Here is a 15,988-nt window from a genome sequence, read left to right as displayed (position 1 = left end):
TGAAACAATACAAAGACTAGAAGAAATGTCTTTAAAAATCCACTATATTGGGCAGCCCAGGTGGCCCAGTGGTTTAGCGCCGCCTTCAGCCCAGTGTGATCCTGGAGACCAGGGATCGAGTCCCATGTTGGGCTCCCTGCATGGAGCTTGCTTCTCCCTCTACCTGTGTCTCTGCCCCGCTCTCTCTCACTCTCTATGTGTCTGTCTGTGTGTGTGTGTGTGTGTATGTGTATCTCTCATGAATAAATAAATAAAATCTTTTTTAAAAATCCACTATATTTAATATCTTCAGAGCCCTCCCCCCTCAAAAAATATAACATCCATGAAAGTCCAGGATAGTTAAGAAAAATAAAAGAACAGAAATAACACCTTAGAAATTACAAATTTGAAAACAGAAGATCTCAATAGCATAAAAGATGAGAAAATTAGAAGATCAATTCAAGTGGTATGTTTAGCTAACGAGAGTTCCAGAAAAGGGGAAGAAATTAGCAAAGTGAAAAGAGTGCATTTTCCCAGAAATGAAAGACATGGGTTTCCATGTTAAGAAGGCCTACATGGTAAGATTTCACTCATATGTGGAACTTAAGAAACAAAACAGATGAACATAGGGGAAGGGAAGGAAAAATAATACATAATCAGAGAGGGAGACAAGCCACAAGAGACTGTTAACTATAGGGAACAAACAGAGTTGCTGGAGGAGAGTGGGTGGGGGATGTGATAACTGGGTGATGAGCACTGGGTGTTACACTCAACTGATAGATAAATCACTAAATTCTACCCCCCCTGAAACTAGTAATACATTACATGTTAACTAAACTGAATTTAAATACAAATATGTTTAAAAAGAAGAGCTTAGTGACCAAAATAATTAATGAAAAAACACTGAATTCACGGCACATCACTGTGAGATATCAAAAACAATGGTATAAAAAATACTGAAGGAAACAGAAAGGGAATGGTAAAGGACTTCCCAGCAGCAATAATGTGGACCAGAAGGTGGTGGAGGACCTTTCAGAATCCTGAGGAAAAATAATGTTAATCTGGGCATTCTATATCCAGCCAAACTCTGAAGGATGTGATAGGATCAAGACATTTTCATATATTTGAGGACTCAAAAATTACTTTGCATGTGCCCTTTATAAAAAAAACTACTAGTGGTTGTATTTTAGAAAAACAGAATTAAATCAAGAAGTAAAAAGACATCAGGGTTCAAGAAAAAAAAGAATCAAACACAGGAGAATGACAAAAACAAGTCCCAAAACAATAGCACACTGGAAGCAGAGAAAAAAACAAACAAACAAACTTCCAAATTACAGTAGGACAGAGGTATAAGACAGGAAAGTCTCAGAGGGAAGGAAAGTAGAACCAATAAAATGTTTGGAATTTTTTAAATGAAAGAAATGATTAATAACCATGTGACTTATCTCCTGGAGCATTTGAAAAAAATATTGACAATAGGTCCGTAGAAAAGCTGATGAAAAAATGAAGTGATTATTAGCTTTGGGAAAAACAAAATGCAGTGTATTAAAGGAAACATAATTATAGTAAACCACTTGGCTCCCTAGTGACAACATTTATATAGTCATAATAATATAAGTAGTGATTTAATCAAGACTTATAAGTTGTGGGGAAGGAAAGAGAAAATAGAGTGTAGGAAAGAAAGAGAAATTTTTTCCTTTCTTTTTTTTTAATATTTTATTTATTCATGAGAGAGAGGCAGAGACACAGGTGGAGGGAGAAGCAGGCTCCCTGCAGGGAGCCTGATGTGGGACTCGATCCCAGGACCTCAGGGTCACGACCTGAATGAAAAGCAAACGCTCAACCACTGAACCACCCAGGCATCCCAGAAAGAGAAGTTTTCATCTACTGTGATTGAGAGTCAAAATCTATCACCTGAAATTGATCAGTAAATAGTAGTGTATGTATATGCAAGGAAATCTCAGGAAGGATAAATGAGAGGCTGTCTGTTGGTCGCCTCCAGAGATAGGAGGAGGGAGACTGAGGACCAGGGTAAGAAGGAGACTTTTCATTGTTTTTATCCTTTTTTTTCTTTTAAATTTTGAGCTCTGTAAATATATTACCTTTTTGAATTAAAAAAACAAAAGGAAATAGCAGAAAGAGGTTAATTTTTAGAAACAGGAAACAGCAAATTAAGGGCTAAGAATGTTGAAAGTGGTCATCTTCAGGGAGGAGGACAAGAAGATGGCGGAGTAGAAAGGTAAGAGCTATACTTAAGTATAGCTCTTAAAGTTTCTATTCTAGGGGCGCTGGGTGGCTCAGTCAGTTAAGCATCTGCCTTCAGCTCAGGTCATGATCCTGGGGTCTGGGATCAAGACCCCTTCAGGCTGCTGCTCAGAGAGAAGTCAGCTTCTCCCTCTCTCTCTGCCTCTCCCCCCCCCACCCAATGCTGGTGCTCTCCTCAAATAAATAAATAAAAATCTTTAAAAATAAAATAAAATTTCTATTTATTTTTAAAGTTAAGTTTATGTATTTATTTATATATAAAAAAGAGATTAAAGCAACATTAGAATACGAGAACACTTTTCAAGGAGAAGCTAATTTAATTGGAAAAGTAAATGAAGTTAGGTGAAAGAAAATTTGCCTCAGTAAAGACTGTGCAGATGTCAACCCTGAGTGAGCAAAGTGTTCATTAACGTCCTTAATAACACTTCCCCCCCGACCTTTTGTCTAAAAATGTACAGTATTAAGTAAATAACAAAAAGAAATACGACTTAAATCACAAAGCAGGGGCATGTTTCATAGGCTTCTTTATTTCATAGCACATGAAAGTGCTATTCTAGAAAACTCAGACTATATAACAGGAGTTATAATTTTAGAGATCAATAATCTACAAGTTTTAGAAATTTACAGTAACCACTTTAAGTTGCATTAAGTCAACTAAACAAATTAGTCTTAAAGATGGCTACATATTCTTTGGTAGCATAAAGTTTCTTTTTACTATAAGTTCTTGGAAAAACTAGGTTCTTGCATGTTTTTAGGATTCCACCACCAAAAAGATCTTACCCCTTATAGAGATACCCTGTCATCCCTTGATTCTGGAGAATATGGGACATGTCTCCACCCCTTTCTTTAATTCACTTGATCCAGTGTTAACTTGAATCACTTGGGCAAAATTGACCAAAGGAAGATCTGCCTGGAAAGGCATCATGGTTTCAATCTTTGTAGTCTATGCCATTTTAACTAAACCTACAATGATAAAGACCAACGCCTGCCATACCACTTGCTCTGCCACAGCTCAGAAACTACTATTTCCCATTTACTCAACCACTCATTGTGATGGCTAATATGTCAACTTGACAGGGCCACAGTGTGCCCAAATATCTGGTCAAACGTTATTCTGAGTGTTTCTGCAAAGTTGTTTCTGGATGAGATTAATGATTTAATTGGTAGAATGAAGCAGATTGCCCTCCATAATGTGAGTGGACTTCATCCAATCAGTTGAATGACTGAATAGAATGAAAAGATGGCCCTTTCCTGAGTAATAGAGAATTCACCAACAGACTGCCCTTGGACTTGATCTACAACATGGGCTCTTCCTGCCTAATGGCTTTTGAACTGAAAAATTGGCTCTCCCTTGGTCTCCAGCCTGATGTCCCACCCTACAGACTGGACTTGCTAACCTCCATTATTATGTGAGCCAATTCCTAATAATAATAATAATAATAATACATACGGATCCAATAGGTTCCATTTCTCTGAAGAACCCTAATATATTCATTCAAACAAATATTTGTTTATCATGTACTACATGCCAAGCAGTAAGCTAAGTGCCAGGATGAAAAATCAAAACTATTGTCCCTACCTTGAAGATTTAGAAATTTGGATTGTAGGAATGTAGACTATTGTCTATGTTATCACTAAACTACAAAAATAGTTTCTCCTAAGAGTAAGTTGGCAAAGTTGGCCCCATACAGACACAACGTGCACATGGATTTTACTTATGAGCTTTAGGCTTCTTTGGGCTTATTCATGATTAGAGTCTGACCAAGTTTTCCTAAGCACTTGGGTTTTTCCAGTCTTGCATTATCGATTTTTTTCTAGAGGATGAACGTTTCCAGTGAAGTACCATAAAGAAGGGGACAGTGCATTTATTTGCCAGTAGTCCATGGAGTAACCTTTACTTATGCTTTTGAGTGGGCCTTAGACATCGTTTACATCTTGGAATACTGCCCAATATTCAGTCATCTGGGAAATTTGTTAGACCTCCCATGTGAGAACTAGATGATACCAAGAAAACTGGTAAGTGTATTGGTCTCTTCTGTGACTTTTTTAAGCATGAATCATTCACTAGGTAGAGAACTCAAATAAAACTCAAAACGGGGAATAGCATATTCCAAGGGATTCTGCTGTGCATCATATGGTATGTAGAATATACTGGAAAGAGCAATGGTTTCAAAGTCAGACAGGTCTGAGTCAAACCCCTGAACATGCTTCTTAGTAGCCAGTGACCTTGGAGAATTTATCCAACTGTCTGGGCTTCAGTTTTCTCACCTCTAAAATGAGGACAACAATTTGCTACAGGATTCCTGTTAGGACTGAATGGGACTGTGCATGCACCAGGAGAAGGACGATGCCTGCCATATAGTATATATGTTCAATCAGCAGATGTTATTTTTTAAAAATTTTTAAAGATTTTATTCATTTATTTGAGAGAGAGAGAAAGAGAGAGAACACAGGGGTGGGGGTGCCAGGCAGACGGAGAGGGGAAGCAGATTCCTGGCTGAGCAGGTTGCTCAAGGAGGTAGGGCTCCATCTCAGAAGCCTGGGATCTTGACCAAACCGAAGGCAGATGCTTAAGCAACTGAGCCCCCCAGGTACCCCAGCAGCAGAGATGACTTTTTTAATACAGAGCACTGAACTAAAAGGACCTATTTTAGTTCAAAGTACAACAAAATCTTTGTTACTCAGAATACTAGAGAATGGATGGTAAATGGAAGTCCAAAAAGTGTGGTCAATGTGATGAGTTAATTCACATTGGCAAGAGGATCCTACCTAGCCTCCCTCTCTCTTCTGGGGAAACAGCAATGTAAATGAACGAACAGAAAATTGAAAATGTTCTTGTTTACAAGGCAGAGAGCTAGCCCCCAACCCTTGCAACTCCTTTTTAAAAATGAAGCCTGGAAAACAATCATTTTCTAAAAATGCTAATATTCACTCACAAGACTACTTTGTTTTCCTCTTGGGAAACTCATGAGATCAGTGGACCATCTCAGAAATGCTTATTTCATGAGGTGGTGTCAGGTAACATAGCTTATTCTCCTCAATGATTATGCTTAACAAAGACAGTTCAACGGAATTAAGGAAAGGGGGGAGGTGAAGAGTGGAGAGAACAATTTCAGAGAAATATCTCAGTCGGCAGGGTCATAAAAAGATGTTTTAAAGATGTTTTAAAACCACAGTGTGAAGATTGCAACTGACTCATATTCTAAAAATTGTGCTGAACAGTTCTGGAAAGTTGTAAAATAGAGATACAACAGTGGAAACATATTATTCATTGTTAAGCCAAAAGCACAGTAAAGTTGTAACTTTTACTTAAAATAGCTCAAAATAATGAGTTGTGGGGACATGTCTGAGAAGAATAATATCCTAGTGGAAATTAGGTAATCTTATACAATAAAAATTTTGAGCATTGATGCTCCAGAAAATTCATTTGCAATAGTAGTAACTGGCTGTCGCAGCTTCCTACATTATTACACTCACAGCTACTGACAGTTGTGCAGAAAGGCTGGAAGTCGATGCGATGCTGACCATGGATCACAGGGTTTCCTCGCAAACCATCCTGGGAGATAGTGCTCTTACGGATTTAAGGGAGTATACTTAAATCATGATTAATTTGAACAAATTACAGTATTAAAGTTTGAATTATGGATGCAAGAGAGAAGATGAAATCCAAACAGAGATTTAAATGGTCATGCAGGAATTTGTAAATATGCAATGTTTTTGTACAAGTGGTACTAGGAAGTTTTCACTTCCTAAAGATTCCACAGTGGCTCCACATTGTCGTGGGAGCAAGTTTAAAGTCTTGATCCTGACACTGAAGTCAGGTAAAGTCCCATCTTCTGTCTTTGTCTTTGATAACAATACTCATCACAGGTTAATCATCTGTGTGCCATGAGCCATGCTGGAGCCCTGGCATCCATTCTTGTTCTTTAAAATAATGCAATGGTTGTCCCCATTTACAGATGAGGAAACAGAGACGGCTTGTTACAGCAAACTGCTCAAGGTCACACACCTTTAGAATACAAATCCCGGTCACCTGACTCCAGAAAGAAGGCCGCTCCTCTTCCTCCCCATTAACTATCCAAAGTGAGAGCCAAGTCCCCACTCATTCAGACTTTCAAGCCACTGTGCTGTTTGCCTTCAGTGACAAAGGCCTCCACCTCTGTTTACCTTTCCAGGTCTAGCCCCTCTCCCAAAGCTCAGGAGCCACCACAGAGTACCCTGACTGCACCTGCAAACAACAGTGTCCGGGCTTTGAAGTCTTGGCATAGAACAGACTCCCGGTGTCACTTGTTCGTTTTCTGATGAGTCAGGCTTTGCCTGACACCTGGTTACATTCTTTACCTGGTTTTTGTGTATAAGTCTTCTCCTCTAAACATCAGGATAGGGGCATCCCTGGGTGGCTCAGCGGTTTAGCGCCTGCCTTTGGCCCAGGGTGGGATCCTGGAGTCCTGGGATCGAGTCCCGCCCAAGGCTCCTGGCATGGAGCCTGCCTCTCTCTCTCTCTCTATATATATATATATATGTCTATCATAAATAAATAAATAAAATCTTTGGGGGAAAAAAAAACATGAGGACAAAAAAAACATGAGGGCAAGAGCTAATTTTAAAAACTGTCATATGACTATCCATTGGAAGAAAGACAGTCTCTTCAATAAATGGTGCTGGGAAAATTGGGCATCCACATGCAGAAGAATGAAACTAGACCACTCTCTTTCACCATACACAAAGATAAACTCAAAATGGATGAAAGATCTAAATGTGAGACAAGATTCCATCAAAATCCTAGAGAAGAACACAGGCAACACCCTTTTTACTCGGCCACAGTAACTTCTTGCAAGATACATCCACGAAGGTAAAAGAAACAAAAGCAAAAATGAACTATTGGGACTTCATCAAGATAAGAAGCTTTTGCACAGCAAAGGATACAGTCAACAAAACTCAAAGACAACCTACAGGATGGGAGAAGATATTTGCAAATGACGTATCACATAAAGGGCTAGTTTCCAAGATCTATAAAGAACTTATTAAACTCAACAGCAAAGAAACAATCCAATCATGAAATGGGCAAAAGACATGAACAGAAATCTCACAGAGGAAGACATAGACATGGCCAACATGCATATGAGAAAATGCTCTGCATCACTTGCCATCAGGGAAATACAAATCAAAACTACAATGAGATACCACCTCACACCAGTGAGAATGGGGAAAATTAACAAGGCAGGAAACGACAAATGTTGGAGAGGATGCGGAGAAAAGGGAACCCTTTTACACTGCTGGTGGGAATGTGAACTGGTGCAGCCACTCTGGATAACTGTGTGGAGGTTCCTCAAAATGTTAAAAATAGACCTGCCCTACGACCCAGCAATTGCACTATTGGGGATTTACCCCAAAGATACAGATGCAATGAAACGCCGGGACACCTGCACCCCGATGTTTACAGCAGCAATGCCCACAATAGCCAAACTGTGGAAGGAGCCTCGGTGTCCATCGAAAGATGATGGATAAAGAAGCTGTGGTCTATGTATACAATGGAATATTACTCAGCTATTAGAAATGACAAATACCATTTGCTTCAATGTGGATGGAACTGGAGGGTATTATGCTGAGTGAAGTAAGTCAGTCGGAGAAGGACAAACATTGTATGTTCTCATTCATTTGGGGAATATAAATAATAGTGAAAGGGAATATAAGGGAAGGGAGAAGAAATGTGTGGGAAATATCAGAAAGGGAGACAGAACGTAAAGACTGCTAACTCTGGGAAACGAACTAGGGGTGGTAGAAGGGGAGGAGGGCGGGGGGTGGGAGTGAATGGGTGACGGGCACTGGGGGTTATTCTGTATGTTGGTAAATTGAACACCAATAAAAAACAAATTAAAAAAAAATAAAAATAAAAACTGTCAAATGCTTCTTCATTTTCATACTCAGTGGGAAAAAGTAATTATTTAATAGATTTCATTTAAAAATTTCATTATAATCTTTGGGCACTTTTTTGCCCACCATATGTAACTATACATTAAAAGGATAATTCACTTTTTAGTTTGCTACTATACAATGATGAATCTACTTCAAAATAAAACTTTCTCTTTTTTCCTTTTTTTTTTCTTTTGAAGATTTCATTTATTATTTATTCGACACACACAGAGAGAGAGAGAGAGAGAGAGAGCAGCAGAGGGAGTGGCAGGCAGAGGGAGAAGGGGAAGCAGGTTCCCCCTGGAGTAGGGAGCCCAATGCAGGACTTGATCCTAGGACCCTGGGATCATAACCTGAGCCAAAGGCAGATGCTTAACCGACTGAACCACCCAGGTGCTCCTAAAATAAAACTTTCAATGGAATTACTTTTTAAACCTGATTATAGTTCATAGTATTACATAACTGGGCTTTACTAATATTCTTACTAATCTCTGTAGGAGGGCTAACAACACTGACTGCGTCTTTGGCCCTCCATCTTCTTCATGGTCACACCAAGACCTCCCTTGGGGCTACATGTTCCAGGCCCTGTGGAGGTGAATGTATGACCTGACTGGAATGTGGGAAAGCTTGTTCTGATCATCCCTAAAGTGGCACACACAAGGCATCACTTTAGGTAACTAGTCGAGATCCTCTGGTACCAGACGGCATCATTATCCTGTGACCTCACCACCATGACCCTTGCTCTGTAAAAGCTGGGAAGTAAGGTCTGGACTTGGAGACGAGAAGCAGAGAGGATGGCTGCCTACTGCCTGGATCATCTGCCCACCTCCCCAATCCCCCTGTCAGTAAGTTATCCTGCATAAAACTCTGTGTAAATGTTTGGGAGTGGCTTGCTCCATTTTTCATTCTTCAAGTGCCTTCTCAGCCTGGAGGATACTTTAATGACTTTTCTCTACCTTCTAATCATCTTCTATAATAAGAATCTTTGGTCATGCAGGAAAGAGATCAATAGTCATGGGTATACAGTTGCATTTTTGCCAACAGCATCAGATTCCCCCTTCACCAGTTTTTCTAAAACCAACACAAAGGTCAAAAACTTGGACTGGTATGTTTCCCCTTCTCTCTTTGTCCCTGGACACACTTAAGTGGATCTTCCATTCAGAGTGAACTTGCCAAAAAGGAGGAGCCAACAGGTAAGTTCTAGAATGGAGAGGCAACCAGATAAACCATCTCAAGGAAAAAGACCAGCTGCTTGTGTGAAGCCTGGTGGACAAGTCCATTGGCCAGGACTTTCCATAGGCAACCTATCATTATCTAGCCAGAAAGGGTCAGAACATGTTGCAGGTTCTGGGGCAAGGCAACTGATGTATTTACCAAGCATCCTGGACCACAGGAGGAAGAAAGACAGGCATCAAGTAAGGCTGGTCCCTTGACTAGCAGGAGCATGGAGTAGGAGGGCTCTTACGTACAGCCTTTTCCTGGACCCTAGTCCTGAGGCTGCCTGGTGGTTTGAAGTGAAGCGCTATCAGATCCTCAGACAGGCTTCATGGCACCATCCTGGTCCTCGGAAGCTGGTTCCCAGCTAGAGGCAGGGGCTGACGGGGTGAAATGCCTTCATCTAGGAATCCAGTCTCAGGGCTGATGTGGCTTCTGGCCTTCCAAGAAACACATTTCTGGGTTTGGGCAACCAGAATCCAAGGAAACACCTATTTCCTTTCCTTTTCTCTGGGAAATAGGCAGCTGCTAAAGAATACTGATTTCATTTAGGAACAGTGCCACCTTGCTTAACAAAGTTGCTTTGAACAAAGCTGGCTTCTGCTCATCAGCACTGGAGTAAACGCTTATCTCCTCTGTGCTGAGTCCCTGCCACCTTGCACACATGGGTCTCTGGTCAGTCTGGAATGCTCTCAGTGCCTCATCATTGGGAAGAGAGGGAGGTACCACCCTGGTCTTAGCCCTACAGAGAGGGAACAGCCAGAGAGACACAGGTGTCCTGCCTTACTGTTACTTCACCACCTGCCTCCAACATCTACACAAAATAACAGCAGCCCTAACCCAATGGAAGAGGCAGGCAGAATCCAGTGGAATCACATTTTTAGGTCTGAATTTTTTCTACTTCTGGTATAGAAGTTCTTATCTATGCAAAGTGGTGCTGAACGTCTCGTCTTTGCTCACGGAGACATACTATTTTCCAGTGCTTGTGTGGCTCAGGGAAAAGTAGAGGAATGTTTAAGAGATGTGTGAACTGGGAACTTTTGAAGTCCCATTTATATGGCTCATGCTTCAACATTGCTGCTGCTTATATGCATGTTTGTTTTTCCCAAACCAAAGAGACACCAGAAGGCAGCTTCCAGGCAGTTCCCAGGTCTTCTAATAAATGATGAGGCCTCCCAATCTTTATTCACCCCACCTCCATGACCAGCAGAAGGAGCCAGAGAGCTCTGAGTAATAAATGTTAGGGAGAGGTAAATGTGGTTATCTCCTACCTTAGGGCCCAGGGTCACTACCCCAGTCTCCAGGAGCCAGCCTCTTAACTTGAAGTCAGGGGAAATTTAGGAAACGAGAGGATTTTTCTTCATTCAAATAATCTAGAGAGATCTATTAAGGAGTAGATACTTAGCCAGGAAGACACATGCTTTCAGAGAGAATGAGGCCAAGGAGTGTTTAAGTTAAAAAAGAAACCATAAACAGGGGCCCTTGGGTGGCTCAGTCAGTTAAGTGTCTTTTGATTTCGGCTCAGGTCATAAGATAGAGGCTTGAGTCAGGCTCCTGGCTCAGTGGGGAGTGTGCTTGAGATTCTCCCCTGGCTCATGCATGCTCATGCAAGCTCTCTCTCGCTGTGTCTCTAAAACAAACTAAAAAAAAAAAAAAAAAAAAAAGGGGAATAAACAAACCAGAGCTGAAGCTAGAAGAGATCCTGGGAGAGGAGCTAGTCGGCCCCTGCTCTGCCCTCGGAAGATATTTGTGGTTGGGGTTGCCTAATCTGGCCTGTGGGCCAGCTTCAGTAGGTGTGTTTTGTTTGGCAAGCACAACATACCTTTAAATGCTTTACCCTTAATTAGTTACTAACCTTTAAAGATCTGGAGAGTTCATATTAAGAAGTTAAACTAGATTTCCAGATTCCCTTGATAAAACAGAAGATTTGGCAAAGCTGACTGACATCCACCCGCAGATCACACCTGCCCTCCCTACTTAATCCCCGCCAAGCCCCTGGCCTTCTTCCGGCATTTATGCCACCTGCTGGGCCCTGCAGTGCTGGACTTTGCCATCCTAGGTACGGCGTTTCTCTCTCCCTAGTGTTTCACGGAGGGAGCTCTGACAAAAAAAACCTGCACTTAGAATCAGACAAGTTAAGTCAGAATCTGGGCCTGGAGAGGGACCCACGCCACAGAAGAGTTTTAAAGTCCCCAGGTGATTTTTACATGCAGCCAGGTTTAAAAACGACTCAGGCCAGACCATGAAGGGCGGATGATAAATTATTCTCTTCTTGAAGCACCTCAGTGGCTTCACTATTTTTACAATTTTTTAGGTTTTCATTATATCCTACCAATATCTAGTTTTCCCTTATTACATTCTTCTAGCAGCTTACACAGCCCTTGGTTTTTGTTTGTCTTTTTAGTTTCTCTTCTTTTTCCTTCACCGTTATTTTAGTTATTCCATTCTCAACCCCTCCTGCAGCTTCTCTGCATCTTTAAAAATAGGTTTTATTTTTAAGTAACCTTTTACCCAGCGTGGGGCTCAAATTCACAACCCCAAGATCAATTGTTGCATGCTCCTCTGACAGGGAGTTGGCCACACAACCTCCCCCCCCCTCAACACACACACACATTCTTTTTAAAATCCAATGGACAAAATTAGAAACAATACCCTAACCATTCTTTTACCAGAGTAGAATTCAGTAGTGGTATTTTTTTCTGGTTGAATTTTATACTTAAAATCTCAGAATCACATGAATTTCCTTTCACAATTTTTTTTTTCACTTAATTTCCTTTTACAGTTTTTTTCACCTTATCACCTGGTTTTTGTTAACAAGGAACTCAATAGCAAAAACCTGAGAAATCACACTCCATGATGGAAAACCAGGATTTGGGGCATATTAAAGCACAAATATCAAGTCTTGCCTTCAGATGAGAGAGACATCAACCCTTCCCTAGGGCCATAACCTGATATGTAAAATTAAAGGGAACAAAAGCATGTCCATAATAGTTTTAGTTCTTTAGTTTGTTGCCTGTAAACCAATTGGCAATCAATAGGTTAATCTGTTTTTAGGCAAATTCTAAGCGAACATTTTTTTAAGTAGGCTCCCTGCCTAGCATGGAACAGAGGACGGAGCTTGAACTCAGGACCCCTGAAACCAAGAGGTGAGCTGAGATCAAGAGCCCCACATTTAACCAACTGAACCACCCAGGCATGCTGTCCCTCACACGTTGTTGTTGTTCAAGATTTATTGTTTAGTTGCTCTACCCAAGGTAAGACTTGAACTTACAACTCTACGGACTCAGCCAGCCAGATGCCCCTCTAAGCTAATTCCTAAGTCAATCCTCAAGTTATAACAGATATGCTTCCAACGACGTAGCTGGAAGACCAGCACAAATGTTAGCCTATCTCCATGAGATAGCATTTTTGTTTTACCTGTTTTACAGATTAAGAAACTGAGGCTTGGAAAGCAGCTCACCCACAGTTGACTGCCACACACCCAACATCCGATGGCTCCTGGCTCTGGCTGGCCCCTCGGAGAAGATGGGCCCTTCGGTGGTCATCAGCCTCTGATACTAGGAACCGGACACCCCATCAAGGAATCGAGCCTCATAGACGGCAGCAGTGACGCTGGAGATCCAGCAAGAGCAGAGGCTGCTTCTCACTACCACACATTTGGGCCAGATCGTCATCAAAATGCATAAGAGACCTTGACCTTGACATTCTGCAGGCAACAGACTCTGGTGGATGCTCCTTGGGACCGCCAGGGAAAAGCCAACGTTCCCTTAAGAAATCTAGAACCCGCGGAACGACCCTGGCACAATGCCAGCTCTGTAAAGTCAGAAATCTTACCCAGAGGGGGGGAAAAAAATAGAAACAAGTTGACGGGGCAGCCCGGGTGGCTCAGCGGTTAGCGCCGCCTTCGGGCCCCGGGCGTGATCCTGGAGACCCGGGATCGAGTCCCGCGTCGGGCTCCCTGCGTGGAGCCTGCTCTCTCTCCTGTCTGTGCATTCTCAGGAATAAATAAATAAAATCTTAAGAAAAGAAACAAGTTGAACTACAAGATTCCCTCTAGCGATCCACATTGGGCGGGGGGGACCCACAGCCCTTCCCACTCATCGTGCGAGGAGAAAGAGAACTGGGGTCCTCCGACTGGTCTCCCTGGAAGACCCGACGTGTGCGGCGGGGGGTGGGGGGAGCACGGGGTTTAGGGCGGGAGCCTGAGGCCCCCGAGGCCCCGAGATCCGAGGCCCCGGGCCCCCCGCCCCCGCCCCCGCCCGGCGGGGACGCACCGACGGCCGCCGCGCGGCGCCCCGAGGCCTCCCCGGGCGGGAAAGCACCGGCTCGTCTCACGGTTTCCACCCAACCCGAAAGAGCGTCTCCTCTCCCTTCTGCACAAGGCCTGGAGCTAGCGGGGCCCCGCGGACGGCCGCGCGCAGCCCCCTCCCCCGGCCGCCGGTCCTGCGGGCGCGCAGGCGGGCAGCGGGGTCCCCAGCGCGCCCCCCGCCCCGCCCCGCCCCGCCCCGCCCCGCCGAGCCGCCCGCCGACGCTCTGGCTCCCGGGGCTCGGGCAGCGCGCACCGCCGGGGACGAGGGGGCGCACGCGGGCCGCGGCTCAGGCCGCCCGCCGGAAGCCCCCGATTCCCGCGGCCTCGCTCCCGCTCCCGCTCCCCGCTCCCCGGTGCCGCCCGCGCGGCTGCCAGGTTTAGGACCGGGTCAGGCAGCCCCGCCCCCCGAGACACAGAGGGGACAGGCTGGGGCCTGGGGTCGCCGACCAGCCCGGACCCAGGAATTCTCCAGAATCCTCAGTCCTCTCGCACTCGCCCTGGGCCTCGATCCCACACTCTCCCCAGCAGCATCCGTGGAACCCAGCAGGAGGCGGGCGCCTACCCGGCTACCCTACCCTGCCGCGGCCCGTGTCAGGGGCGCCTGCGTGAGCGCCGCCGGCCTCCGCCTCGTTCCCACCGGGTGTCTGGGCCTGGACAGGCCCCCCTGGCCCCAGGCGCGGGGCACGCAGGGGGGCGTGGACGCGATCCCCTCATGCTTCAGTGGCTCCCACTAAGGTCCCCACCTTTCCAGAGTATTCTCGCCAACAGAGCCTTACTGTCTGGGGGAGCTCCTTTGCAGACCCTCGGTGACCTGGACCATCTCCAACGCGCCGACAGCTCCCCGGGAGCGGCTGGATTTGATCAAGCCGGAAGGAAGTCGTCGTTCTGTCTTGCCAGCGGGGTATCTCTCGGAAAGCAGTGCTTTTAAAAATATTCGAATGTGGAGCGGATGCGGGGCGCGCGGCACCTGCCAGCCACGCCCCGCGGGCTCCCGGGGCCCCGCCCCGCCCCGCCCCTGGGGCTCCACCCCGCGGGGCCCCGCCCACCGCACCTGCCTCGGGGGGAGCCGGGTCCGTGGAAACGCGGAGAGCCGGTCCCCGCGGACTCGCCGTTACCCTGGCAACTGCGCGCCGGCTTTAGGCGGTCCGGGAAGGATGTCAGGGGATGCCTGCTCCAAACCACAGATTCCGGTTCACGAGGGTAGGAGGGCAGTGGCGTTGCGGACGGGAGCCCGAGCGTGTGGGTCCGTGGACAATGCAGACCCCCGGTGACGGGGGGCACCGCGTGGCTCACCCCCACCCCGCACCGCGTCACTAGACCTATACTTAGCTCTAGCATGAATCCCACCATTCCCTTCAGCGTGTTTGCTTTTCTCTCCTGCCCGAGATCCTGTGTAAAAGTTGCTCGGCCCAGACTGAGTACTAGCGAGCGCCGGGTAGAAGCGGGGAGGGGCACGCAAAGATGCATGGAGAGAAGGGAGACGGGTGGGAATAATACTTGACCGAGGATGACCTCGTGCACAGAAACTCAAGAATTGTTTGGAGTACAACCCTGCACTACGGGCTATGATGAACACATGGTTACAAAACTCAGCTCTATTTCAGGTGAAGTTTTAGGTGGGGGATTGTAGAAGGGTGGATGAGACTATCCGTATTATTTGTTAAAAATTTAAGTGTTCAGAGCACCTGGGTGGCTCAGTGGTTGAGCGTCTGCCAGTTTGGCTCAGTTCATGAGCTGGGGGCCCTGGGATTCAGTCCTGCATCCGGATCCCCGCAGGGAGCCTGCTTCTCACTCTGCCTATGTTTCTGCCTGTCTTTGTCTCTTAGAGAAAAAAAATTTTAATGTTCATATGACATCTTGTTACTTTGGGGTATGGACATTTTATGCTCATCAAACAGCAAACAAGTACTAAAAAAAAAAAAAATGAAACAAGTTAGTGCTTTGTGCAAAGCCTAACAGGATTGAATACACACACATACTGGTATTGGTTTCTCCTTACTATAAATTGTATATTTCATATCTGAGTAATTAAAAGCTTAAAATTAGTGGCATATTTGAGTTAATGAGATTTTATTATTCACATTATAATAACATGATGATAGCCTCTGGCTTGAGACTGAAATATATATTTGCATATATGTATACATGTGCACATATATACACACAAGTACAAATGCATCTCTTTTAAACTCATAAATGCACTTATGTGAAGTTCCATATGCATCCAATTTTCTTTTTTTTCCAATTTTCATAAAGAAATGACATTTCCGTATCTTAAGGTTATAGTTTATATAAAAGAATACATAC

General features: G+C 44.5%; 1 protein-coding gene across 6 annotated transcripts in view; it reads right to left on the bottom strand.

The window, feature by feature from the left end:
• TRIM2 (tripartite motif containing 2) overlaps positions 1–14,592 on the bottom strand; it is a 168,603-nt gene extending 154,011 nt beyond the window's left edge. For 3 of the 6 annotated variants that reach the window (XR_003133189.3, XM_049094274.1, XM_025439230.3), the window contains exon 1: positions 14,425–14,557. The gene's annotated coding sequence lies outside the window, so the exon portion shown is untranslated. Of the gene's footprint in view, positions 1–14,424 lie in introns of all 6 variants that reach the window. The other 3 variants (XM_049094271.1, XM_049094266.1, XM_049094265.1) reach the window with 2 other exon arrangements.
• Between the last annotated feature and the right edge of the window lie 1,396 nt (positions 14,593–15,988).

Source organism: Canis lupus, chromosome 15 (assembly GCF_003254725.2).
Source record: "Canis lupus dingo isolate Sandy chromosome 15, ASM325472v2, whole genome shotgun sequence".
In the NCBI taxonomy this organism is placed as follows: domain Eukaryota; kingdom Metazoa; phylum Chordata; class Mammalia; order Carnivora; family Canidae; genus Canis; species Canis lupus.
The sequence above is the reverse complement of the archived record's forward strand: the minus strand, read 5'-3'. Positions and strand labels throughout refer to the sequence as shown.